A 27,250-nucleotide genomic window follows, 5' to 3' on the forward strand; every position below is an offset into this window, starting at 1 on the left:
TTAAAAGAGCAGTCCTACTGCTGCTAATGTATGATACATTTTAAAGTGAAAATTCATTTCACTTAAATTTTTAACAGTCTGTGATTAATCAGGTGAGTGCCTCTAAAATATTTTGCCTAGTATTATGTAACAAGAGCACTCTAAAATAACTGGAAGCTATTACAACTACTAAAATACTCTAAGGACCACCTGTGTAAGTAAAGTAAAACACAAGGTCATATTGTTCAAATAATCTAATTATATTTAAAAGTTATTGCAGTTGGAGTACTCAATGCACAGAATGAAGCAGCGTCACTGGTTAGTGTTACTGCCTTTTCTTGCAATGGTAGTAAACAGTCTGACTATTAAGTGAAAGAAATTTGATATTTTTTTATTTGCCTCTGATATTTAAAAATGATGCCTTGTTCATTTGTTCATTGATGAAATATATAAGGAAGGAAATCTAGAAAGGTGAAATTATACTTTAAAATCAAATCAAAGAGAAAAATCTAAATATCCATTCTGAAGAACTGGGTTACTAATTGGGTTGTCTGTAGGTGCAGGCAATACTAGACTGACTATTCTGATAGCTTATTTGGGCTACTGGTTGAACCCAAACTAAAAGTAACTTTTTTTTTTTTTAAATGCATCTTTATAATGTGTGAAAACCTCATAAATGTGCCTCCAGTTTTCTAGGTTTTCCCTTAAAATTACCAGGTTCTCAAATCTGGTAGACTCAGTGACAAAGATCTGAGTTCATAATGCGAAAAGCAAGCCCCAAAAGTCCTCAAAAGTATTTCGGACTTTTCTAGTGTATCATGAAAAAGAAGAAGCTGAATTTTTATTTTCCATGTCAGGTTTAAAGAAGGCTTCTATCATTATTCTCAATGGGAGTAAACTCTAACTGGCAGCTGCAAGCGGTGGTCTCTGGCTGAAGGCTGACAGAATAGTGGAATAAACCTTTTTTTTACCAGTCTCTGTTAAATGGGGGGGGGGGGGGAAGTTCCTATGTCTGAAACACAGGGCTGTATTTATTGCGGATATCAAAGGTGGTGTTATTTAACAACAAATGACAGCTTGTGAGAAGAAAATAGAAAGAAGGGCTAATTCTGGCAGAGGTAACAGATACAAAATTGTAGGAGAGAATCACTACCGTAAGGAAGACTGTTCCCCAACAGGAGTGGTTGTGAAATATGGCAAGGGAAGCAAGAGAAAAGCGACTTCAAACATCAAAGATAAAAATGACACTTCTTTCAATAGATAGCTCCATCTGCATGATGTTGAAGCCCAGATCACTAACTACTCCACTGATTCAAATCATCTGGCTAACTCAAATCAGACAGTCGAGGTGAGTTACTCAAGCTGAGGCACTATCCCAGAATTTCTTTCTGGAAGGCAAAGATAAGCAGACATAATATTAAATATGATATCTTGTGCAGTGCTTCCCAGAATTATTAAGACCTTATTAGAGAAGTTAGAAAGGAAACTGTATTGCTGAAACAAGAGATTTGCCCTATTTACACTTATCTAAGTGTTTCAATCTGTCAGTCTTCTATAAAGATAAAACTACAAGACTTCAAGATAAACCTCAAATAAAACTGCCAGAAGAAGAGAACCTGTGATTACCGTTGACATCAATATATGAAAATGTCATGTGTGAGTCCTCAGTGAAAGGATAGACTTGGTACCAGAGTTCCAGTGCATGCAATTAGTCATAAGTATAATCTTGAGGATTATTCTAAGCACTCAACCACAAGCCCGTCAACAGTTCCTCTAAAAGCTACCCAAGATGATTGTCATACTTGGGTCAGTGTTCATTTTCAATGAGCAACAGCATAAAATCACTTAAAATGTACTCTTTAACCAGTTTCAGAGGTTTAAAAAGAAAAGTAACATAAATAAAAAGTAATGAAAAGTACTACCAGTACCAGAAGGAAAGAGAGGGGTTTTATCTTTCTTAACCAAAGCAAGGTCCTTCTCATCCAAAATAAAGTCCGGTATTCTCAACATTTCATGAAGTAGAGTGCACTCTACTGACAGTAGAATGAAAGGATGATGAAACATAAGACTAAGCAAAAAGCCCTCAAAACCTTCTACACTATGTCCATGAATGCTACAAAATTTGCAAGTTGGGCTTGTTAAAAAAAAAGGGGGAATTTGAAGAATGCTAAGGTAGACAAAATAAATAAAGATAAAATAGTAAAAAAAGCTAAATAACTGACTTGGAATATGGGAATGTGGTGTTAGAGGTAGCTGAATCCAGTGGATTGTAGGATCCACAATGTGCCTCCCTTCCTGACCCCAGCCTCTCCAGAAGATGGCATTCAGAGCTCTTGTCCTATTTGCCCCCTAACTCAGCTTGAAGTTCACTAACAGTTCACACAAATAGTCTCAAAATAAGCACACACACACAGAGGATAGTTAGACATAGTATTTAATAAGAATATAGGATCGACAGCAATGATCATGCACAGGGCTCAGCGAGAGCAGTGTGCTGAGCAGCAGGTGGCTTACATGCCACTGGCCCCTTTTATACCCCTCCTCCATTTTCCCATGCCTGGTCCTCCCTGATCCATCTCGATCCCTTCTTTTCCCTGCCTTTGATCTATCCCTTAAGCATCCCATAATAAGTTTTGTACCATCCCGAAATTGTCTCTGCTCCAACACAAAATTATCATTCCACTTATTACGGATCCCATAGTAAATCCTATACCTTTTTGCACAAAAATCCCCCTTAGTCTGCATAGCATTCTGAAGAGAGGGTTTCTTTCTTTGACCTAACTTTTTTTTTTTAATATTTTTTTTTTTTTAAAACCAGGGACCATGGCCTGATCCTTCTCTTTTGGTGCTGATTCGGTGTGCTGCCTGCTCAGGTTACTTGAGCTTCTTGGCCTGTCACCGTTCCTCTGGTCATAACCTAGTCTCTGTGGTTGATGTGATTAGCTTTTAATAAGATAACCTAATGCATAGGACTGGAAAAACATCCCCAAGGTCACAAATCTACTCCTCTTCTTCTATCACTAGCAACAACATCAGATAATTTTCTCCACAAACTCTTTAAGCTCCATCTTAAAAGTAAGGCTTTTTCAGTTATTGCGGTGATTGGAAAGTTATTTCAAACCCCTGATGCTTTGACTTTAGAAATTTTCTTCTGATTTCCATCTTAGCTGTAATAACAGCCTGTCTACACCCATTTGTTTTTCTGCCAACATCGTCCATTAGATTAAATTGTTTTCTTTCCCTCATCTGCACTTCCCTCACAGAAACAGTGATGATATCCCATTGCAGCCTTCTATTAACTGACCTAAATAATCCAAGTTCTATTAGTCTCTCCTCATACGAAACACTTTCCAATCTCCTCGGATTTTAGGGCTTTATGTTTAAACAAAAGGAATAGAAATTACACTGATTCCCCCAAACACACAATTAGGCTGAAAGAGCCTAATGATAGTGTCTCCATCCTAATGAAATAATAACATAGAACCTCTTCAGCATTTTGACTTTATAAGATATTTGGATTTACAATGTCTTAGCTATTTTGTAGAGAGTTATAAATAATAATGTTTCTGTGGTATAATTTAGCTTGACAACTTTAATGAAAAGGGAGATGATGGGTTCATAGGGCTCTTTGTTAAGCAGCTTTCATATATTAACACAGAAATTAATCATTTTTGAGCATTGCCTTATGGATCAGTTGCATCTTAATACAGTGATATAATTGATAGTAATGAAATACATTTTGTAAGATACTTTATCTCTAATTAGCTAATCAAGATGGTATTGGAGCCTGACTTAAATGGACACTTCACAAATAAGTCTTGACCTGTAAAAACATCTACTACATTTTTATTGCCATCTCAACATCAGTTTGAAAAATTACAGTCAAAGGTAAGACTTTAATGGAGATCTGAAATTAAGGAAACATGAATTAGTCTAGAAACTGGAGGAAACCATCTAGTTGACAGAATCAGGTGCAAGAATACCCTTTGAATAGGAGATCTCTCAGGCAAAAGCCTGGCCAGTTTTCAGCTGCAGTTTGGCACCTTATTGCTAACAAGCTATGATATGTCTGCATACAACACCAGAGGACTTGATGCCATCACGGCAGCTGGACTCCACGTCTCAAAGTAAATAGTCAGCTTTCATCCATCTAGGTGAAAGACCAGCTGCTATCAGCTGTGGTGGGAGGGAGAGCATGCCAGAAGCCTGTGGGGCAGCAAAAGCTGAGGTATGAGCAGTGCCTGTCTCCTCTTGGCTGTCTCAGGGTATGATGCCTTCTCATTCAAATGCACGCGTTTCTGGATTGGTGCGAGCGCAGTGCCAACCTATAAAATACTGACACATTAGCCCTCTCCTGCTTCAGTTCTGTGCTGGGTGGATGTACCAAAGGGTAGTCATTTCAGAAACTGAAATACCGGTTTTTAGTAGATCGAGTAACAAATTGTTACAATTCTGGTGACAACTTGCATGCTGTCTGAAGTGAAACCTACAGGAGGAGACAGTGTGCACATAAATGCAGTGTATCCATAGAATAGGCAAAGCTTGAGAGCATCGCTCTTCTACAGGCACCCAGGAGAGAGGTGTGCCTCTGGCAGAGGAGCAGGACAAATGGCAGATGCAACCCAAGATTAAGGCTGGCCCAAAATGTATTCCTCCAGTAGGTCGTACCACATGGTCAGTGCAGCAGAAATCTAGAAAGGCAGTTAGGTCTGGACCAGCGCCAGCAACACGGCAGTGCAATGAATGAAAAGTCATTGAGTTTTGTGTCTGACATCCTACATGAGCAACGTTTCAAAAATGCTGCTGGAGTCAAAAGGCACAGCTGATAAGCACATGATCTGTAGCGCAAGGGAAAATTGCAGGCATAGCAGCCAAGAACCAGAGTGACTGAGATGTCAATAAGAAAACTGGAGACCTTGATGTAGTAGTAGTATTGAGCTTACAAAACTGGTCTTGTACCTAACAGATTAATTGTGATATTTTCTCACAGGTATGCTACCTGGCAGGGTCTTGCTGCAAACATCCGCATACTGCTCAGCTGAGGAGACACAAAGGCAGGACAAAATCTCTGCTTATACATGACTTAAATTAACACACATGCACAAGGTGGCTTTAGCCACTCTCAGGTTCTCCGATGCATTTTTCAGCATGATCCTGTGCACTGTGTAGACAGTGTAGGAAAAGCCTCTGCACTGTATGCCTGCCCCCCCGCAGACATATGTATGCTGTCTGCTGAACTGGGTTTTACAAACTCACATGTGAAGTACTGCATCCTGATTATCTGATTCTGCTGGAAGCCTTCCAGATTGCTTTCCTAATCCCTCTCATAACATTGGTGTTACATCAGTCTTATCACTAGCATACTTCATTTGTGCACAGAGCCAGGACTCCAATACGTAAATAGGATAGAGGGAAAATACTGGAAAGGAGTGGAATGCCCTTTTTTTCTATCAATGCTATTTAAATACCTACTCCAGGCTTAAGTAGCAAAATTAATCCCAGTGTATAGATTTTCCTCGTTCCCCTCTCCTTCAGTGCAATCCTATCAGAGAACAGATAAAAGGAATGTCCAAGCAAACGTGAAGTTGTATAGATTTCATGGGCTCCATGTCTTGCTCACAGCTGGGAAACCTCTCTGTAGGCTTTCAAATTTATTCAAACTTTACTATTTACTACTTAGTATTTTGTGATGGAGATAGTGAAAAAAATTAAAAAGCATGCTAGCATGTTTCCATGTAAAATAGGTGGTACCTGTGCAAGAGACTTTTATAAGATCAGTTGACACTTTTCAGGACTTACAAGTTGACTTTAGAAGATAGGTGACCTTCAAATCTGGTTTTATTCTAACTTTCAAACAACTCATTACATAGAAAGGCTCGTCTGATCAGTAAGTTAAATATGCATGACTCCCACTTTCCCTCAGGGCATGGGATTTGATAGTCAGAAATAACCTCTCTTGGTGGGAATAATTTATCAAGTAACTGTTCTGTGAACACAATTCTGATTTGAGAGATGATTAAAAGGTACAATTCTATGCAGGTGGGGAGACCATGAGAGCCAAAAATCAACATAGTCTGAATAGGTACTGTAGTTCTTAATAAATTATAAGGTTGCTGAGATTTGGTAATTTAGAATTGAATTTGTCTTCTAACAGCTAGAGAATCTTAATGCTGCAACTGGATGAAACAGAGCCAACCCTCCGAAGATCTGAAGAGCTTTCCACCCTCATACTTCCACCTGGGTTTCCCATGACCTTTTACCCAACCGGTCTACTACTAGCTATGAATTAAACAGCAAGATACAAACCCCACTCAGACACACTAAATGAATTAAATTCTAACCATATTTAAGTAAAAGAGTTTTCCCCACTGCCTACATTGCAATCCCATTATTTCTAGTTTCTAATACTGTATCTTCCAGGTCTTTTTCAGGTATGCTTGTCTAGGTGCGTATCAGACAAACCATTTCTCACCAAAAAGAAATGTCAGCAAGGTCTCCAGCTAACACAATTCTTTTCTTATGGTGATTCTTAGTGAGAAATGGGATTTCTGCCACTTGGCTTGCTCTTCTCCTGCAGTTTCTAAGATGACAGCATGAGCAACTCTTGTTTTCTTCCCCACTTCTATGTTTTTCAGGGTAACATAAAGTTAGTGCAATCAGCTTTTTATGGTTGTAATGAGGTGGGTGTCTGTCTATTTTTCCCAAGTAACAAGTGATAGAATGAGAAGAAACAGCCTCAAGTTGCTCCAGGGGAGGTTTAGATTAGATATTAGAAAAATTTCTTCACCGAAAGTGTTGTCAAGCATTGGAACAGGCTGCCCAGGGAAGAGGTTGAGTCACCATCCCTGGAGGTATTTAAAAGACATGTAGATGTGGTGCTTAAGGACATGGTTTAGTGGTGGACTTGGCAGTGCTAGGTTAACGGTTGGACTCAGTGATCTTAAAGGTCTTTTCCACAAAATGATTCTATGATTCTATGATTTGTGTGAAACTTATTGCCCATACAGTACCACAGTGTTCCAGAAATACTGCTGGGGGTGCAGAAAAAAATGAGGCCTGGCAGAGACTGGTAAAATGAATGGCTCTACAGACAAAAGAAAGTCTCCAAAACATCATGTAGGTCCTGGTAGAAAATGAGTCTGAAGACCTGACTTGTCTAGCAGAAATGAGGAAAAAAAAAAGCTGAATCATCAGACTTCTAGGGCAGAGTTTGAACCAAGCGTCTGGGTGCTGGGACTGGGATAGGAGTCCAAATTTTGGCATTCTGGGGCGTTAGATGTGCATTTAGGATCAGGGATGAGTCTGTAGATAACTTTGTTGAAATAGTTCTGTTGAGATGGTCTGTGTTGCCTACACAGAGAACCTGAAAATGCTGTAGGCAGTCTCTTCCATTAGTTATTTTTTTATTTTCCTAGATAGTTGTAAACCAAAGCAGAAGTGATTCTGAAGAGTCACTTAATATTATTGCAATTGCTTAGCTTCCATTTCCCTCAAACATAATAAAAACCAAACTCAATTGAGATAGACAGGGTTCTTAAATATTCTTGTTCATGGATTTTATTGTTTAGTTTTTAAAAGGCTTTTTTCCCAAATAGCATTTTTGGTAGTTTGTTTGTGCTTTTATTGGACTGTGTTGGATAATTTGGAGACCATCTTGGGTAAAGTATTTCCTAGCTTTAAAACTTTAAGATTTATTTTCTGTAGGTGTCTGAAATATACTGGTCTGTCAGCTACTAGCCATGTCACTTAGCAAATAGCCCAGAAAGCAGCAGATCCTAGTTTGATAAAACAATCAATTCCCTGAATCCAAATATGACAACAAGTAATTCTGAGTAGTATCCTTTCAGCTGTATTGAGAACTCTTACTTTTACCGGAAAATAGCTTTGATTTATTTGCAATAGGGAGCCTTGATGAAACTCAGTCTGGCAGAGAGAAGTAGCAATACTTTTACAGTACTATAACTCTTGTTCTATACACTCTTAAAGAGAGATCAGCCAACTGAGTATTTAAGACAGCAATCTTAACTCCTCAGTGCTGCATGAATTCCTGACTAGGTTTTGGTGAGGTTGTAACACAAAAGTTCCCGCTGCTTGCTGTGAGTTTTTCTTTATTGTAATTTGTATGATATTTCAAGTAGTTATGAGCAAATTTATCTGAGTATAGTGCTAGTCTGGTATGGCTGTAGGTTCAAAGAATAAACCCTCTATGGACAATGACTGTGAAGAAAGCAAGGCCAAAGACAAGGAGCTCTGCTATTATCTGCAGTATACATAGAAGAAATGAATGGAGAACTAGGGAAGACAATGAATTTTAAACTGATTCATATGGGAAAAACAGCTCTGCACATCATATGCAGATACACAGTTAATATGTACAGGGACATAAATCCATTTAGATCAGTGGATTTACAGAAATTTCCGTAATTGTAAAATTTTGAGCCAGTTTATCTAGGTCATCAAAAACTTTATGTTCAGGATTGAGGAAATGGCTTCAGAAGAATTCATCTTAATGTCGGTGCCTGCCTGGCCCCTCTAAGGAATATACAGTGGAGTAAAGAAATAAGAACTTTCTTCATTCCCTTCAATTACCATCTGATAGTAACCTAAAATGTGTGGACTAAATATCTTAGCATATCTGCTTTTCATGGAGAGGAGTGTTTCCATTTAAGTGTGCACTGACAGGGAAAGTAAAAATAACCACAAAAGACTGAAGGGATAATTATTATTGGCGGACAACAAATACAACACTTCAATTCAAGCAAGACCCATTGCTTACATGTGTAAGACAAACTTATAGAGTATGGGGCACTTTCCGTAGCATAATCACAATTGTGATGGAAGGCCAGGTTTCCTCATCTTTATCACCTACTAAATTAAGTGGAAAGCTAGTGCATCATCCTTCTCAAGACGTTCTGGAAAAGTCAGAACAAATGCTGTGCAGCCATCCTTGTGGCGACATTGTAAACACATCTACCACTTTTGCGCTTGAGGCAAATGTTCTGTGAGACAAAACACATACAACTGACAGATGAGGTCATTTCATTCCTTTTGGACAGCAGGTTACCTAAAATTGAAGAGGTTTTTCACATAATGTGCCTTAAAGAATAAGAAACATGTCTTAGCCATCATTCCGGATCCGTGATTCAAAGACACCAGCCAAGCAAACAGACTCTCATAGATAATTCTGAGAGCCACGAGTCAGGAATGATTAGTGAAAAACAGGGTAACTTCGGCTGCTGATATTAGGGGACAGGTGAAGGAGAATGTAAGGAAAGAGCTACCATTTTGTTAAGATTTGAGTCAGGAGTTGCTGCTGCTCACCAGCAAAGTTATCATAATCACAATTTCTTGTATTTTGCTCAGGAATATGATGGTGTCCCACAGAACCTGGACACATATTTATGTCTCTAAAAGAATGTCACTCAATCTGACAGGACGGGGTACTGACAGGGAAGTTAGGCATGCCTTCCCTTCAAAATGATGAACGTATAGATGAAAACACAAGGATATTTCATATAAAATTATGTATTGCTACAAATACAGGCAAAGAAGGAGCTGGATTGGAACGGCACATACTTCTTTCAGTCTCATCTACTTTTCATGCATTTCTTCTAAGAATCTTCAGTGCAAGAGGAGCCTTGCCACAATGAAAGCTTCACTTCATACAAAGCCTGGCCAGTGTGTTTGTGAAGTACACAGTGAGCCCTCCTGTGCATGATCATGTAATCTTCATGTAAATCAGAAAATTAAATTTTAAGAAGAACTGTTATGGAATAAAGTGAAAAAATTCCCACTGTATGATAATTCTGCCCAAGTACTATGAAGCCAGTACTTACCTGTACGTATTTGTAATTACTAGAAGAGGACCTAATAGGTGAACATCTCCAGATACTGCCTGAAGACAAACACCTTACCTAGAGGGTTAATATTCTTATAAAGGAAGATCCTTTCGGACTTCTGTTTATCAGCCTCCCTACCTTTTAGTAAGATAAGTGTCTTGACCTTCTAGCTACCTTCTCTGCCTTTTGTTCTTTTGAAAAGTAGGAAAGGCTAGGAAGGTACTTCGAACTTGGGGAAAAGATTAAGGTTTGGACTGAATTATATAGGTATTTGTATTCTGTTTTACCACAGATGTTGATTCTTCTCAGGTTATAGCATGATCAATATTATCTAGTAATGCCTCAAATTCTACCACTTCTGTACGTCAGTATTTAAGTCAGTAAATATTCAAGAATCCACAATACAGAGCAATAAGTTTTTGCAGTTGTATGAAAAAAGGATAGGAATGTGTATCACTCGTGATGAGTCAGGCATACTGACCTCTCAGCTTGTGTACATAGGCACAGTGGATAATAGATGAAGGTCCAATTTCTTCTGTATGTAGAGTTAAAACAGTGAAAAGAAGGCTGCTTTACCTACCCTGGATTAATAATTGTCTCCAGGGCTCATTTATGTAGACAAAAGAAGGCACGAAGGTTATAAATGTTGCTTTATACCTTTTTAAGGGTACAGAGAATAAATTGACTTAGCTATATAGTTCAGTGATGTGTTTTCCTCAACTGCCACAATGAATATGAATGTCACTATCAAGTATACATCAACTCACAGTTTCTGAATGACAAAGCCAAGATAAGCAGCACCCAGAGGTTGATGGGAGACTGAGAAGATTTGAAAATGTGTCTTTCTGGGAAAAGAACACAATAACAAAGCAATCATTTTCATATTAAAAGCAGAGCTACATTCTCTGTGATGCAAGTACTGAAGGGAATTAAGTAGTACTCCCCCATGTCTAAGATAGCTTTAAATATTTACCATATTATTTTAAAGCATGTTAAATCAGGATCTCTAGGGGTTTTGTTGTTGGGGTTTTGGGGGTTTTTTGTTGTTGTTTGGGGGTTTTTTAATAGAAAGTATAAGTGAAGAGATGATGTAGCTGCAAGAAGGCAGTGCTTTAAGTATTGACAGTGCCAGGTGTGGGGGCGGCTGGAATGAAAGATTCAGAAATTGGAAGAGAAGTATGCCAGGAAAGCTAGCTCTTCTTTAACCTCAGTGCCACTTTCTCTTTGTATTTCTAAGTTACATAAACTCTTGAAAACCAGACTCTGAAATGGAAGCCATCTAATTCTTAACAGCTAGCAGCATCACTGCTACAAGACTGAGCATAAAGACAACCCTGCGTTTTATCCGTGCTTTTCCATAGGGATGTTTCAGGTATAAAAGATTGGCTGAGCTCCTGAAAGAAGTAACTGAATAATTTCAAATAACCTTCCACCTGTACTTAGAGAAATCTCTCTGCAATAAAAACATGATTAACAATAATGGATTTCCTTCAGGTTTACATTGTCTCTCCCATTAATAGCCCCCAGTATGTAACTTGCCTCTTTTGTGACAGAATTTTAGCACAGCCGGACCCGCAGCCAGTTTCTGATCCACTGCTAGCTCCACATCCTTTCCTGCTATGCTAATGGCTAGCCAGTTAGTCTCCATTTTATATTCATTAATATTCTTTCTCGTCTTTAAATGTAGAGCTTTTCCCTTGCTCCTCTCTCTCTCCTCCTCCCCCCCCTCTCCCCCAAGTGCATCAAGGTCATTTTGAATTCTGATCCTGTCCCACATACCGCTTGCCATCCGTCCTGGCTTGGAGCTGTCAGCAAATTTCATAAACGTACTTTCTCTTCCATCATCCAGGCGGCTAATGGAAATATCAGATAGAACTGGCTCTGGACATATTCCCCTGGGACTCCACTTGAGACATCTTGTTGACAGCAAACCTCTGAGAGCAGCTTTCCAACTGACTGTGTGTCCCACCTGGGTGTGCTTCCATCCAGGCCACTTATCTCTGGCTTGGGGCAGGATTGTCAAGTGGGACAATGTCGGAAGTTTCTTTGAAGTCAAATTCTGCTCCCCCCTTATCCCTTAGAGCAGTCCTTGGCACATAAGGAAATACATCTGTTTTAACATTGGTTTTTCTTGATAACTTTTTCCATTTCATCTTTTAAGAGCTTATAAATAGATTGTGTAATATTTTATTCTAGAACTAAAGGTAGCTCTGGCTAGTAGATGACCAGTTTGTCTTGATTTTTATCATTTACCCATTTGTTCATTTATCATGGACAAACCCCAGCAGATTATATAAATGTTCTCCCCATGCTCTTCGCCCTATAAGATCTGCTAAAGTCTAGATGCAGTAACTATCAGTTTTGCATGCCAGTAAGATCTGTTTCAGCACAGTTGACCTTTACGTTGAATCAGTACTTTTCCTTTTTACATGTAAATCAATACATGTTGACATGGTTTACTAATGGAACACAGAGGAACCATATGATTAAAATCAAAATCAGAATCAAACATGGTCAATATTTTTAGAGCTTGAATATGACTCACCTCATAAATTAGACTTTCTCCGGAATTCAGTCTTTTCAATTAAGCTTTCATCAAGAAAAAATCTCAGCTGTAGGCTGAAATTTATACTCAGGACAAAAATGAGAATGAGGGAAATGTCTGTTTCAGTTCTGAGATTTAAAAAGCAGTTTGATTTTCAGTAGAGGATATTGCCATATTTTTTATTCCATACAAAATTAATTTTTGGATTTTGTTTCCACTTAGCTTGTAAATTAAGACTGCTGGGCCACAGATACAATACAAGCCTGACCTTGACGAAGTATAAAAGCTATCATAAGCTGGAAATAAGGAAAGCTATGAGAATTAAGTATGTTCAATGCTACCCGTACTTTTTCGTTCAGCTCAAGATGAAATCACGTTGACTAGAAAAATCCCTATCAAACCCATCTATCTGGATCAGAACCAACCAGATCAGAAAAATCTGGTGCATTTCATATGCAGAAATCCCTGAGCTACCTGCTACTTTTGCAGCTAAACAATGACAGGGCACGTAACACAAAGCACTGTCAAGCACGTCTCTTTCTTGTGGAAGAACTCATAAAGCTGTAATCACATCACCTCTGAACTTTGCATTTTGATTGAGCCTGTGCTTTAATTAGTACTGTGATGAGGCATTCAGTGCAGGTCTGGCTGCAGGTGTTTACTGACTTTGTACTGCCCTGTGCCATCTCACCATTCGGCTGGCAAAACATATGCAATGTGTTCCACCTCCATGTCAGTGCCAAGTTAGGCTGCGTCCCTTAAAACACTGATAAAGATACATTACAGGGGGGTTTCTGTGTTTGTGTTTGAAAACAATTAGACTTCAAAAAAGTCAGTAAACTATTTCTGTCTTTTAAAATGTAGATGCTCAGATGTTTATATTGGTGCTTGCTGGTGAGTCAGGAAGTGTTGAATCTCCTACATTTCACTGGCTGATCGCCATTTTGAGAGCTTTACAAATGTTTCAAAAAGACATTTCCTCTTCCAGGTGCTGCATTAGCAGGACCAGCTTCAAAACTGTATACCCTCTTCAGAGGCTTCGTCTTGCTGAGGACAGAGAGGGGACAAATTATGTTGTTCCTCCCTTAGCTTTCTCTCTGCAAGGGAGAACACTCAGCAGGCACCATTGCTCATAAGAAAAGCATCTCGACCCCTGAGCACCGAACATGAGCAAGAACTCTTTGCATATCCTGGGCTTCTCTGTCCCTTGGAGACACTCTTGCTTTATCTGGAGGTGAGCTGCATGGAGAAAGAAAGAATCCAGAATTCTTAGTAGGAACGGTTCTTTTGAAAAACTGGGAAAAATAATATTCACAGCAGTAAGCCTCTTTTGTGATTTAGTGAGAAGGCCACAGGCTCTGTTTTAATCCATTTCCAATAGAGTAGAGCTTATATGACACTTCACTTTTTCATTCAAGTAATGCAGTTTGCTGTCTGCTTACTGCTGAGCTCTTATGAGAAGATGCTGCTCACTGCAGACTGATAAATCTTCCTTTAGCTGGGGGTCTTAAATAAAGTAATAAAATTTTAGAACTGCTTTAAAACTGCAGTCAAAATACTAGTCGCACCTATTTTTATCTAGCAGTCTCCTTGGAGAAGTTGTCCTTTAGGGCTTTAGGATATCCAGCAACTCTGTAATTGGAAAATGTTTTGCCAGTTAGCCCAAGATGGGAGCTCGACATCACAGATTTTGAGAACAGCCCCTGTGGTTTTGTGGGGCACCATGCTGTTCTGGTTGAAGTCAGCAGCCAACACTAGCTCCCTGAAATGAACAAAATGTTCATCAATCAGATTATGCTCCACAATGACAGTTGTTCAGTGTACATCCAGTTTGGAGGGTGACGCTTTAATTTACCCCGACCAAGCCAATCACTAGTGCCTTATACCTGGTCTCTGTGAAAGCACAGCTCCCACCAAAGGAGTATGCAGCTCTGCAGGGTAAAAGCACATTGCTGCAGCTGTTGGAACCTCATCATCACAAACAGGCACTCACCTGTGAAGGAAGATAACATGGCAATAGTGTGGCATCAGTGGAGAGAGGCATCCAGCCTTTGTTACAGCTCTTCAGACTACTGGCTATGAAGTAAAAACCTTCTTTTCTTCCCTTGCTGACATAGGCAGGCTTGAGGCTCTTCAGCTTATCCTGTTGCAGAGGCATGGAGATATTAGATCAGGCCAGATCCAATCCAATGTCTTTTCTCTAGCAGTGAGATGTGGAATAATCGGTACTAAGACATGAGGCCTTCTTCTCAACCTCCATATTAAAGATGTCACCCTGATGCACAATGACTATTATTTCTTTCACCTTTTATTAGCCTCTACTGCAGCCAGCACAGTGTGATTAGCCATGTCAATAATCCAGTCCTTTTTGAACCTTTATGACTACCTTGTCTTTTCACTGCCTGTCCCTATGATTTAGCTGTGGTACATGTGAGTAGGTGAAGAGGAGGGAACATTTGGACTATATACACTCAAGAGGGCTGAGAAGAACTTGTTAGCTACAAAGTGAAGGTTGCCCTGTCCAATTCAGAAGCAAGTGGGCATAAAGTGCTTATCAGCTATTTCCAGCTCAGAACAGAGCACACAAATATGCAGTGAGCCTGTTGCAGCTCATCTCAGTTGTTGGACTGACCCAGAGCTTTTCCATATGCAAAGACTTTTTCACAGATGCAAGCTACAGGCCCAGGTTACAGCACAGGCTGAATACTGGTTTTAACTGACCAGTTTCCATAGCAGAAAATTGAAAGTTACATAGAACTGTCCTGCATGGGGAATTTCCCCTCAGGCCATCGTTATGGCTCCTGTGATCTTTGCATTTTGGAAACATCATCTTGCTTAAAAGGTGACTATAGGAAAACCTGGATCCCATTGACACTAGAGAATATATTACCTACAATCTACAGGCAAATTATGTTCTCCTGTGGCAACATGGATCATAAAACACAGAACAAAGCGAATATGCATGTGCATTACCACTCAAAACTAGCAAAGCAGGTTCACAGAGAGAATGTAAAATGCAGTATTTCTATTTATCAGAAAGATGCTAATGTTCCAAGCTGCAACAGGAAACTGGAAAGGCCATAAGGACCACATGAACTGTCAAAAGGTATGCAACATAGGTTGTGAATAAAGGTTGTAAGTAAAGCTAACTGAAAGGCAATTATCAATAGACAGAGGAATCGAGATTCACCATTAGCTCAGAGTCTCTCAGAGCAGTGCAGCTTTTCTTTTCCACTGAGTTCATCCTTTCCAGGCTATTTTTCTTTAGGTTGTATTAGTTTACATCCCCTCCTCCCAAACAAGATTTCACGTTAGACATCAACTGACATGAGCTTCAATCATGGTCTTCAAAACTGTTCTTCTCTTACAGGAAAGCGTGCATTTCTGCATGCTTTGTTATTCCTAGCCAGCTACACTCTTCCCAGATGAATACTTTTTTTTTTGTAATTTATGATAAATCAGTCTAAACTCCATAGATTTCCATAGATACATTTGCTTTATAGCATTTCCCAGCTAGTTCATCTGTGAACTTGATTGATACATAATCCTGTGCTCCATGCATTCGGTTTGTTCACCTGTCAAGAAGAGAGTGAAAGATGGCACTTGCAGTGAAAGTTATAGTCTCACTGTATGCAGCAGCCCTGCCTTATAACTACAGTCCTTAATTTAAGTGTACCAGGGAAACATAAACAACACTTAAAACAAAAAAGCTCAACAGCAAAACCTACCTAATGAGCATGTTGATAAACTTAACATGCAACATCACAGATCAACAGAACAACTTTTAATTAAAGATAATTACATCTCAATTGCTGTCAGAGGTATTTTAATATCGTATTTCAAAAAGGTTGGGAACTATTATCTAGTTCAGTGAGTTGGACTTTTCCTGTAGCCTCATGCATTAGAGAATTAGCATTTTCTCTTCCAGCCTTTAATACTACATCACCTAGTGTATGACTAAAAATGAATTTTTCATTTTTCATAATAATGAAAAAAGTATTGTGATTTTGCCAGTTGAGTATTACATAATCCTATCCAACTACTGAATTTTAGGAAAAGATACTTACACTGTTTTACTACTGAAGTATTACATCTTTCCAGAAAGCCAAGACCATCATCAATTAATATCTCAGCTGTAAGAAGTCTGGCATTAGAAGCCAAAACCTACACATTTGTAGCATGGGCTAGTGGCACTTCTCACTGAAATTACCTGCTTTGCTACATTTATCAGAATATTCTCTTTAGCAGGAAGAGGCTCCTTGGGCCAGATCAAGTGGATGAAAAATTGCTGGTCTCACTGTGATGATCCTTATTAATATAATTCTCTGTGTTCTGTGTAGAAGCGGAATCAAATAAAAGTGTTTTGGCCTAGTTTCAATCTGTAACAACTGTGTGAAACGAGAAATTTCAGAGGAGTTTAAGTACCTAAAGGAGAATTTAAGTGGAGCCAAAAGCTAGAACTGCAACGCAGCTATATCCCTATTGTAACTCCCCAAAGTCACTACTGTATAGTTGCCTGTTTGCCGTGATCTCTGGCCATTTCTGCACATGCCTGGGACTGCACACTTCATCTTCTTTAGCACTGTTACCAACATCAGCATGAAGGTAGCTTTCAGTTAGCACAGATTTAACTTAGTTAACTTAATTCTGAAGTTTTCTTGCTTGAAACAAATTGTTGAGGTTATTTAAATTTTGTGCAATGATGAACATGGCATAAGTTTTACTAATAATTAATCTCAGTTGCTTCAGAAATATGGCTTCTAACATATGACTTCTTAGTGTGATTATAGTTTTCACTGCATCTTACCTTCTTTTCAGATTTTCATCCAGATTTCTAAAATATTGCTCATTTTGACAAATCTGACTGCATAGGGTCAAGAATCACATAGAAATGAAAAATGAAAAAGAAGCATTAAACTGTTCTGAGGTTATTATATCATTTATCATTTTAGTCTAAACTTTTATTAAATCTATTTAGGCCTATGGTACCTTAGGCACAAAACGTATTACCTCTTGGACCCAGCAAATTATTTATCCAATTTTCTTGCCATCCTAAAGGATCAGAGAATTTATAGTGGAAAAACATGTTATATTATCAGGCCCTAGTTAGTTCAAGGTACAATCTGACAATATGGAAAACCTTAAATATAATTCTGATACTTACTTGAGTTTAGCCAAAGAAATGTATTTTATTATCAATGCAAGTAATACAAGATTGAAACAAAGTCAGCTGTCAAACTTGTTAGAATATGGCTACAGCAGGAACAGGCTTTTCATGTGTTTTAATATCTACTTCTTGATTGCCTCTGATGAATTGTATATAAAAAAGAAGAATCACCAAATTCTGAACAATGATGAAATTATTCAATACAAAAACGCCATTATATTCTTTTTTCAGTACTTCAGTGTTACTTGGCTTCTGTTTTGTCCTTTTCATCCATGTCTCTAGTCAACGTAGGAGACGTTTCAGAGAAGATAAATGATAATGAACTTAAGACTCTAATTAAAAAATTATCATCTGAGTCTGTCTTGTCTTCCCTAAGATGTAGTGGCCCAGCTATAGCTATAACTGCTGAGCTGCCTGGCACTTCCTACGTTTGTTGAATACAAGAGATTGTATGCAGGTTCTGCAAAGGAGAGCTAACTCACCTGCTATGCTTTGTTACTTTCGTTCTTGCAGTGAATACTGATGGAAAGGTGTCAGCTCTGGAAAGCAGCACTCCCTGGGAACATGCACAGCCTGGGGAGCTCCAGCGTGGGATCCTGTACTCTGAATTTGACTGTAGGTTGCTTGTGGTCTGGGAGGAGTGCTCACACCTGCCAGTTTGAAACACAGTCTTTTGGTCCCCAAAATACAATTTATGAATTTGCAGCATAGCACAGAGCCAGTTTCACATGCTGAGATGCCATTTGTCTATGCATTTGGTTGGCAAATCTGTGATGTCCCAAACAGAAGAAAGTCAGTGAGGCTGCATTTGTAGCTTGAGTGTTAAAGGTAGTCCTGTGCCATGGAAACATGTGCTTGCCCTCACATCCCTCCCATGTATGGCACTGGGATGTCTGCCTCATTGTGGGTGAACAGCCTTCATTTATAATCCATCCTGCTGCTGACAGTGGCCCTACAAACAAGCGTTGGATATCCAGCAGTTCGAGAAGCTGTGGAAGGGTGAGACTGATTCAGATGTACCTGGTGGCCCCTAGCTTCACAGGCTAAAACTCCTATCCACTTAAAAAGGGACTGAAATGCCAAATTCATTTCACACAGCCTAATGTAACACCAGTTAGGTGCTAAGAGAAGATTTCAGTCGCTCCTTCACAGTCTGGATTTGAATTACTGGGCTAAACACAACAAACTGAGGACCACAGCTTTCATCAGAGTAATCCCTTTGCTTTTCTACAGACTTTGACATGCTATTTATTTCTCTTCTGCCATCCTACCTTTTGGTTACCAAATATTTAACTGCTACCATATCTTACAACAGTGTAAAAAAGTCCTGACTGACATCAATTTTTTGCACTGTCCAAAGAAACAGCTTATTTTTGGCAAATATTAGCATCATATTTCAAAACTTAAAACTCAGCCTTCTTATTTTTACTATGTGCAAAACTTTTGTTATGTGGTTATATGGTATGCTTCATCCAATTAATTATATTCCTTCTTGGTAGAAACGATTGGTGTAAATAAAAGAAGAAAACGGTACTGAAAGCCATCAGAAAGGGTAAGTATCAGTTTTGTGAGCATCATTATAAGCACTTTGCTAACAGCAAGCTGGAGGATAATTGTATTATTCTCAGTGAAAAATCTCTTCCATGAGCAGGCAGGTACACAGAACCAGATACATGACAAACTCTATGTAAACATGGAATAACTCCAGTGAAATCACTAAGTTCACACTGGCCTCTGAATCTCAGCAGCACAAAGCCGTGTCCACAAAGACCATGCATGTAGTAATTTGGTAATATCAATAGGAGTAAAGCAGGAGTTCTTCTACTATTAGGAACTGGAAGTTTACACTCCTTCCCCTCATTCCTGTGGGGAAAAAAAAGCTGTGATGAGACATAAAAGTATGTTTAAACTGATACCCATATTGAGGCTCTAATGAGAATGCTCCTGGAAAAACACAGGTTCTGTTTTCTGAAAAACTTCCAGAACTTAAAATTTGTTTTCAGTCCATCAGATTGTCCTGATTTTGGCTGGGATAGAGTTAATTTCCTTCCTAGTAGCTGGTACAGTGCTGTGTTTTGGATTTAGGATGAGAACAATGTTGATAACACACTGATGTTTTAGTTGTTGCTAGGTAGTGCTTACACTAGCCAAGGACTTCTCAGCTTCCCATGCTCTACCAACTGAGAAGGCTGGAGGTGCACAAGAAGCTGGGAGGGGGCACAGCCAGGACAGCTGACCCGAACTGGCCAAAGGGACATTCCATACCATTCCATACCAAAGAGAAGAGAAAAAGAGAGGAACAGAAGGAGCTTTAGAAAATTTCTAACTGCCTGCACCTCTACCAAATGGTGATGCCAAGGTTCAGTGCTCGAAGTGCCCTCAGTGGAGCAGCACCCCAGCGGGTGCAGAGCAGTGGGTGCTGCTGACTGCAGGGTGCCTGGCTGTTTTACAGGGCAAGAGAGTCTGCTCCCACCTCAGACACTCAAGGTGAAATGCCTTTCTCTATAACTGGCCTTCATGGAGGGGTGTGTAAGTTTTCATCTGTATGATGATGTGCAAATTTGTTCTCAATGTCTCGCTGGAAACTCTGCAAAAGTTAAAATACTTCATCAGTAGCTTAAAAATCTTTTCTTTCTCGTTATTCAGGCAGCGCCAGGCCGACTGTCTGCAGGTGGGTTAACTGACTTCTTAGTGTGAAAGGCCTGACAGACGTCCTAATGGAAGTGTTTCAGTAGGATGGAATGTGGCTAAGCATATGCAAGTTCTGTACTGAAGCTGAGGATGACTTTCAGAAAAATAAGAAGCCCAACTGATAATCAAATATAGCATTGAAAACTTGAGATTGTCCATTCTTGTTTAGAGGCATAAGAGAAGCATTGTAATTACTTCATGAGACATACCGAGAAAATATTAGCCTGAATTTACCCACCTCTTTTCCATTGCAGAGGAAGATATTCTAGAAATTCAAACTCTGCACAGTACCATACAGGTAAATGGCTAGTGTACAGTGAAACAGATACACCTACAATGAAGAATTATTATTGACAAAATAATCTTTAAAACATCAGAGTTAATAACCTAGGGAAGAGTTTTAAAAACCACCAACATTGGGTCCTGCTACTATTGAAGTTACACAAGTACCACTGCAACAAAGTAAATAGCAGTAAAGCTGCACTAGCACTGAGAGTTTTTGAGATCCTCAACCTGCATGTGGTAAAGATAGCACTACTGACTTTCTCCTGAACCGTGTCCTCAGGTTCTTGTAGCCCACAAAGTCCATCTCGGGAAACAGTGCTGGAGAGCAGAGCAGCTGCTCAGCTCAGCCGCACCAGGTGAGGTTAGGACACAGCTACGCTTCTCTGCAGAAGGCCTTGATGGTGCCATACTTTCACTTGATAGCAGCTGTGTGCGTAACAAATCCCACAGCCATCAGTGAACCTTGACCACTGCAAGGGAAATGGTGTCAACTTCATACTAGGCAAGTTGTAGGTCAAGAAAAGTGATCAAGGAGCACAGTGAGCTCACTGAGGATCCTCTAAGCACCACAGATAGACTGACAAAAGACCCTTACCTGAACTCATCTCAGAATCTGAATTTGTGGGATCTGTCCTGCCTTCAGAGAAATTGCTTCTTTGTAAATAAATCTTCATAGCGAAGCGATGCAGTGCACTAACACAGACCGGGAATGGGTTGGCAGAGTGCTATGGATGCATCTCTTTCTTGGTCTCCTAAGAGATGAGATATTTAAGAATAGTCTTATTCTAACTGAATTGGACCAGTTTTGAGGCCATAGTGAATGAATTATGTACAGAATAAGTAAGACACCCTGCCCTCACAGACATATTCTTGACCAGCTTCAGGTCCAGCAGCATCAGACATGAGTGGTGTCTCTAGAGAGTGTTCTCTGGAAAAATCTCTGTGTAACTATATTTCATGTTGGTACGTATGTCATCAGCCTGCTATTAAGATCTTAGTCCTGACCAAGATAATCCATACAGGCAGGAGCTGAGCTATGGTACAGCCTGATGAAGTGTGTTTCATAAGCCAGAGTGTTACTGCAGACTCCCATGGCTATTAATCTCTCCCAAATGGGACTCGGTGTAGGCTGACATTTGCGGACAAATCAGATGTGTCAGAAACAGGGTTTGTGATCTCAGGTTTCTTTGCCAGCAATATATAACCTTAAAGTACACTGTGTTCTTTAATGGCTCTGCAAAGTGTCCTGGCAAGAAAATAACTGAATACAGAAAACGTCCATATTACTGTTATTGGTACAGACTCACATTTGGGTATAGCTACACAAAGCAACATAGTGCTATGCAAAGATATTCATGATAGTCCTGAATATGTTAGCACAAGCTAGTATGACTGAAAAGTATGGCACTCAGACTTGGCTAATTAGTGTTACTTACAGAAAAGGTTTATTAACTTTGGTAATGTGCTGTGATAATAAAGCTACTCCACCACAACTGTCTGAGAGAGCTCAGAAGGTTCTCCTCGTGCTGCCTTGCCTTTTGCAGAGTATCCCAAAGGGTTATATGCTCTAGATGAGTGCAACATTGTGGATAAAGCAAAACAAAAAATAATTTTTACTTCAGTAATGGCTAGCTCAAACTGCATCCTAAAACAAAGATAAATGTTCTGTAAGTTGTCTTTAAGTTCATCCAAGATACACACGTAGAGATGATATATTCTTTATAAAGTTTCCGAATGCCAAAACATATCTGAAACTCTGTAAACTATTGAAAACTGATGGCAAAAGCCATTTTGTGTGACCTTTTACAGACTTGCTTTGTCTGAATGTGCAATTTCAAAGTGTAATCAATTTAAAAGACTACTGCCTTCAGTAAAACAAAATTAGCACACTGAGCTGAATCCTATTTAAAACTCATTCTCTTGTGCAATTCTGGAGTTTGTTACCCTAAGCTATTGATTGAAAATTTCCTAAGGCCAGTAAGCTGGTCAAGGTCAACCCACCACAAAGGCCATACTACCCCACCCCTCCATTGCATGCAGGGGGGCCAGGGTACCCTATAAGGTCGCACTCGCCCATCCCTGGCCCATGGCAGACACTGTCTCTGCTCCTGCACAGTGAAGGGAGGCAGCGGCTGACACAGGGTCAGGGTGCTGCCGCCCCTCACAGACCCAGAGAATGTGACCGGCCGCTCCCCATCCCTTCAGCCATGAGGTGGGATGGTGCAGGCTGGGGGCCTATGGTGTGCAGCTGCCCCTCGCCCCGCCAGGGCCAGGTGCAGGCTCCTGGCAGTCCTGTGCAGAAAGAGGAGCACTGGCGGGAGCTTGGGGTGCTGCGGGCTGAGCTGGAGGGCGAGCGTCTCCGTTCCCACAAGCTGCGCCACTGGGCCCAGCCCGAAGGCCCTCCTGGGCACTGGGGCCATCGGGAGATGCAGAGCTCCTGCTCCCCTGAGGGAAATGGGCCCCGGGCCCTGGCAGCAGCCAGCTGCCAGTTCAAGCCTCGGTCTTTCCAGTTGGTGCTACAGGAGGGACCCCCCGAAAGCCACAGCTGCTGGGCAGCAGATGACATGTCAGGCTGTGGAGGATGCTCTGCTCCAGATGCCAGAGCCTGTGGGGGCAGACCTGATGCTTCCTGGGATTGCATGCAGCCATCTGCTGGAGCGGAATGCTCGCCTGCAGCATGCCCTGGAAGACCTGGAGAGGCAATGCAGTGCCCTTGAGATAGAGAACCGCCTCCTGAGAAAGAGAAGCTCTCCAGAAGTGTGCAAGGAGGCAGAGAGGCTCCAGCAGAAAAATGCTAAGCTAGCTGCCCTCACCAAGCAGCTGAAAGAAAGATGCAGGCATCTTCAGGAGATCATTGAGCACCTGATGAACACTCCAGTGCCACTGCCCATCCAAAGCTCCACTGAGGAACTGGGCATGAAATAATTTCCTCAGCAGAGGGCTGGAGAAAGGAAAGGGCCTGCTGGAGCTTTGCTGACACAGGACCAGCAGAATCAAGTAACACAGAAGGCGTATCCTGGTTTCGGCAGGGATGGAGTTAATTTTCTTCCGAGTAGCTGGTACAGTGCTGTGGTTTGGATTTAGGATGAGAACAAAGTTGATAACACACCGATGTTTTAGTTGTTGCTAGGTAATGCTTACACTAGCCAAGGACTTTTCAGCTTCCCATGCTCTACTGACTGAGAAGGCTGCAGGTGCACAAGAAGCTGGGAGGGGGCACAGCCAGGACAGCTGACCCAAACTGGGCAAGGGGACATTCCATACCATGTGACATCATGCTCAGTACATAAACTGGGGGGAAGCTGGCCGGGGGGGCCACTGCTCGGGGACTGGCTGGGCATCGGTCAGCGGGTGGTGAGCAATTGCATTGTGTATCACTTGCTTTGTATATTATTATTATTATTATTACATTATTATTATTGTTAGTGTTATTGTTATTATTATTTTATTTCAATTATTAAACTGTTTTTATTTCAACCCACGAGTTTTTCTCACTTCTACTCTTCCAATTCTCTCCCCCATCCCACCGGGGGCGGGGGAAGAGAGCGAGCGGCTGTGTGGTACTCGGTTGCCGGCTGAGGTTAAACCACAACAGGCGGCTGAGCAGCTTCAGGCCCAACTGGCTGCAGACAAAGAGGGTTCATATTATGTGAGCAGCCTCAGCCAAAGATGTGAGGAATTACAGGTGCAGCTTATGGAGATGATGGATGAAAACACCAGACTGGCTGAAGAAAATTCTTGCCTCCATGGGCAGATGCACTGGGCGGAAAAGGTTCAAGCTGAAAATGCTGATCTGAAGGGGCAACTAATGCGAGTGGCAGAAGAGCGAAATTCTGTCATCCAAGCCATCGGCTGTCTTCAAACCCGCCTGAAAGATGCAGAGCGCAAACTGAAAGCCATGAGAGAAATGGCAGAAGGTGCTCAGGCAGAAGTAAAAAGGGACCATGGAGAAGCCATGCAACTGTTTCGAGCCCAGGTGAGTGAACCGGAGAATTGGTTTCAGAGCCCCTCAGAGTCAGCTTGGGCAGAGGACAGTCCTGGGTCCTGGCTTCTTTCAGAGGAGGACCCCACAAGTGAGACAGAAGAACCAGTAGGATACAAACAGGTTGTCATCCTGCAGGCTCTGGGACAGCAACCGGGAAAGCTTCAAACATGCACAGCTTGATACAGCTACAATCCTTTTGGTGGTCCCAGTGAGCAGCCTGAACTAGAGCTTCCTCTAACTGCTGGACAATATGTTTGTGTCTTTGGACAGGAGGATGAAGACAGTTGGTATGTGGGAGAGCTGGCGGATGGCACAAGAGGATTAATCCCCTCTAATTTTGCCGAAGAACTTTCAGATGACAACCTGGAAAACAAGAACTGGAATGATCCTCATTATTATATTTTTGGTCTCTCACCTATTTTGGAGAAAGATGAAGAGGATCTGTATGTGGGTTCCAGGGGCTAAAAAGCACAAATAAACGTAGCCTGTCAACCCTCTAGAATATCTACAGAAGTGAATTTGTACTTGAAAGTGATTTTTTTTAGAGTTTTAGATTTTTTAGAATGGGGGAACCTCTGGAGGGCAGCAGGTCATGAATGCCTGGGTCATCTGACAGCAACACCCAACTGCACAAATGCCTTTTGAATGCAGGTAAGAGTCATGCTGCCTCTTGGCTCCACCAACAGTAATGTGATCTGGGAGAATCACACTTTACATGGTAGTAGCGTGCCATCTGGGATGACGTGGGCAGCATCCAGCCTATGCACTGATGTCGGTCAAGGGGCACTACTCACTTCATCTGAATTTTAACGAACAACCAAGCAGTGTATGGCTCATAGGCCACTGGCATGTCTAATACTTCCGTTTATCTGTAAGTGCTGAAAGAAAAAACAACTACTGTACGTCTTATGCGGGTATTGCAGGAAAAGTTATGAGAGGCAGATATGATAAAGAGGTGCTCCTGTCCATTTGTTTATTGCAACATAATAAATAAAAAATAAAAATAAATAAAATAAAATAAAATAAAATAATAAAAAAAAAACAACATAGAAAGCTCTGCTTTTTACATAGTGACTGACATGGGATTTGTACGCACTCCATAGCATGGTGACCCCAGCACAGCAGTTATGAATTCAGCCACCTCACCGAACAGAGAAAAGTGACCTGTTGTTTGGATTGTTGCAGTTTATGTCACTGTTGGCTTTCGGTTCTGTTATGCATTTAAATAGTAAAGACAATTCTCACCATAAGAATGAGAGAAGTGTCCCCATTCTGTTCTATTTCTTCATAGCTGAGGTTCTCAGTCTTCTCTATACTGGGATCAATCATCCTGCCAAAACTCCTCTGCCTTGATGAGTCTGGGAAGGGTAGGGTGGCGACTATTCCTTGCTTAAGGCACAAGCTCATTTCTCCCACTTTTGAGGGCTTCCACTTTGCAGTTAATGTGGAGTCACTAGCTGTGACGTTAGTACCTGCCCTGCTCCTTAGGACAGAGGCACAACTTGCTGATCTGTGCCAATTGCCAGCATGAAGAGACTCTGGGCAAGAGATTGACAAAGGAGTGCAGGAGCTGGCAGGGTTCAACATCGCTCCTCGGTATTAAAGCACAGTCATGACATTTTCAACATACCGTTTGCCCAGGTTAATCTCTTCCTGTTTAATACAAATGTTTTCTACTGGATTAAATTTGTACTTAGGCTTTTTTCTTTTTTTTCCTGCATTACAGGAATAGTACAGTGACCTCAAAGCTGCACATATGGAAGACAAAAAGGGAGTGTTTTAATTTCTTTATCGTCTTGAACACCAGTGGGTCAGTAGTTTCTATATAAATGACAGGAGCAAGTGACTCCGTCTTCCCTTCTGATCCTTAACAAGCAAGCAACAAAAAAAAGGTATATCCTCTCACCATAACGGTAGTGCTTTACTGTAGTGTCCAAAATGGAGAGCTTTAATCTAGATGAGATTTGGTTGCAAAGGAATCTTTTGTTATAAACTGAAAGGTTGAATTTTATATTTAAAAATTGCTATTAGGCTTCCCCTTGTAGATGTGTTAGATACCGATGGTCGTCTGCTGTACTCTACTGTCCTCCACTAAGATATTTTTATGAAGGTTTTGTTCACTGCAATTAAGCCTCATCTATACTTGTCAAAAAAATGTCAACTGTGCAATGTGAATATATGCAACACCTCTGACATTCGAGACTCAAGCTCTCCACTTTTTCTTTGCCATGTTTTCACCCTCGCTGCAAGGTTCAACCAAAGCATAGTAGCACCATCTCGTGGGTACCTGAAATAATTACAGTAGCAAAATCATCAAAATAAAAAGTCTAGCAGGCGGGTTTCTCATTTTGAGCACTGGCCAGCACTGCCTGCTCAGGGCAGTGATCCCACCGCAGAGCTCAGCTGGGCAAAACTGCCTGCAGAAGTGAGGCTTTGTGAGATGGACTCCTTCAGAAAGTATCCAAAACCCAACTTAGCAATTCAAAACCCCAGAGACTAGAGTTGGCTTAACATCGGCCATAACAATATTATTCTGGGCTATTGGGGAACATCTGGATGCCACAGTCAGGAATGGAAAAGATTCTGTGGGGTTAAAAATGCAAAATAAAAATGACTGGTTTTACTGCAGGGCACATGCACACAAAGTAATATTTTTCTTTTGTTGTTCAATAAGTGGTTTTTCTCTTTGCTATTGCCAGCTGACTATGTTTATACTTTAAGTGTAGCAGTCAAGCCAAGTGTTCAAGAGTGAGCTTTGG

The sequence above is a fragment of the Aptenodytes patagonicus genome, chromosome 2 (genome assembly GCF_965638725.1).
Source record: "Aptenodytes patagonicus chromosome 2, bAptPat1.pri.cur, whole genome shotgun sequence".
Taxonomy (NCBI): Eukaryota; Metazoa; Chordata; class Aves; order Sphenisciformes; family Spheniscidae; genus Aptenodytes; species Aptenodytes patagonicus.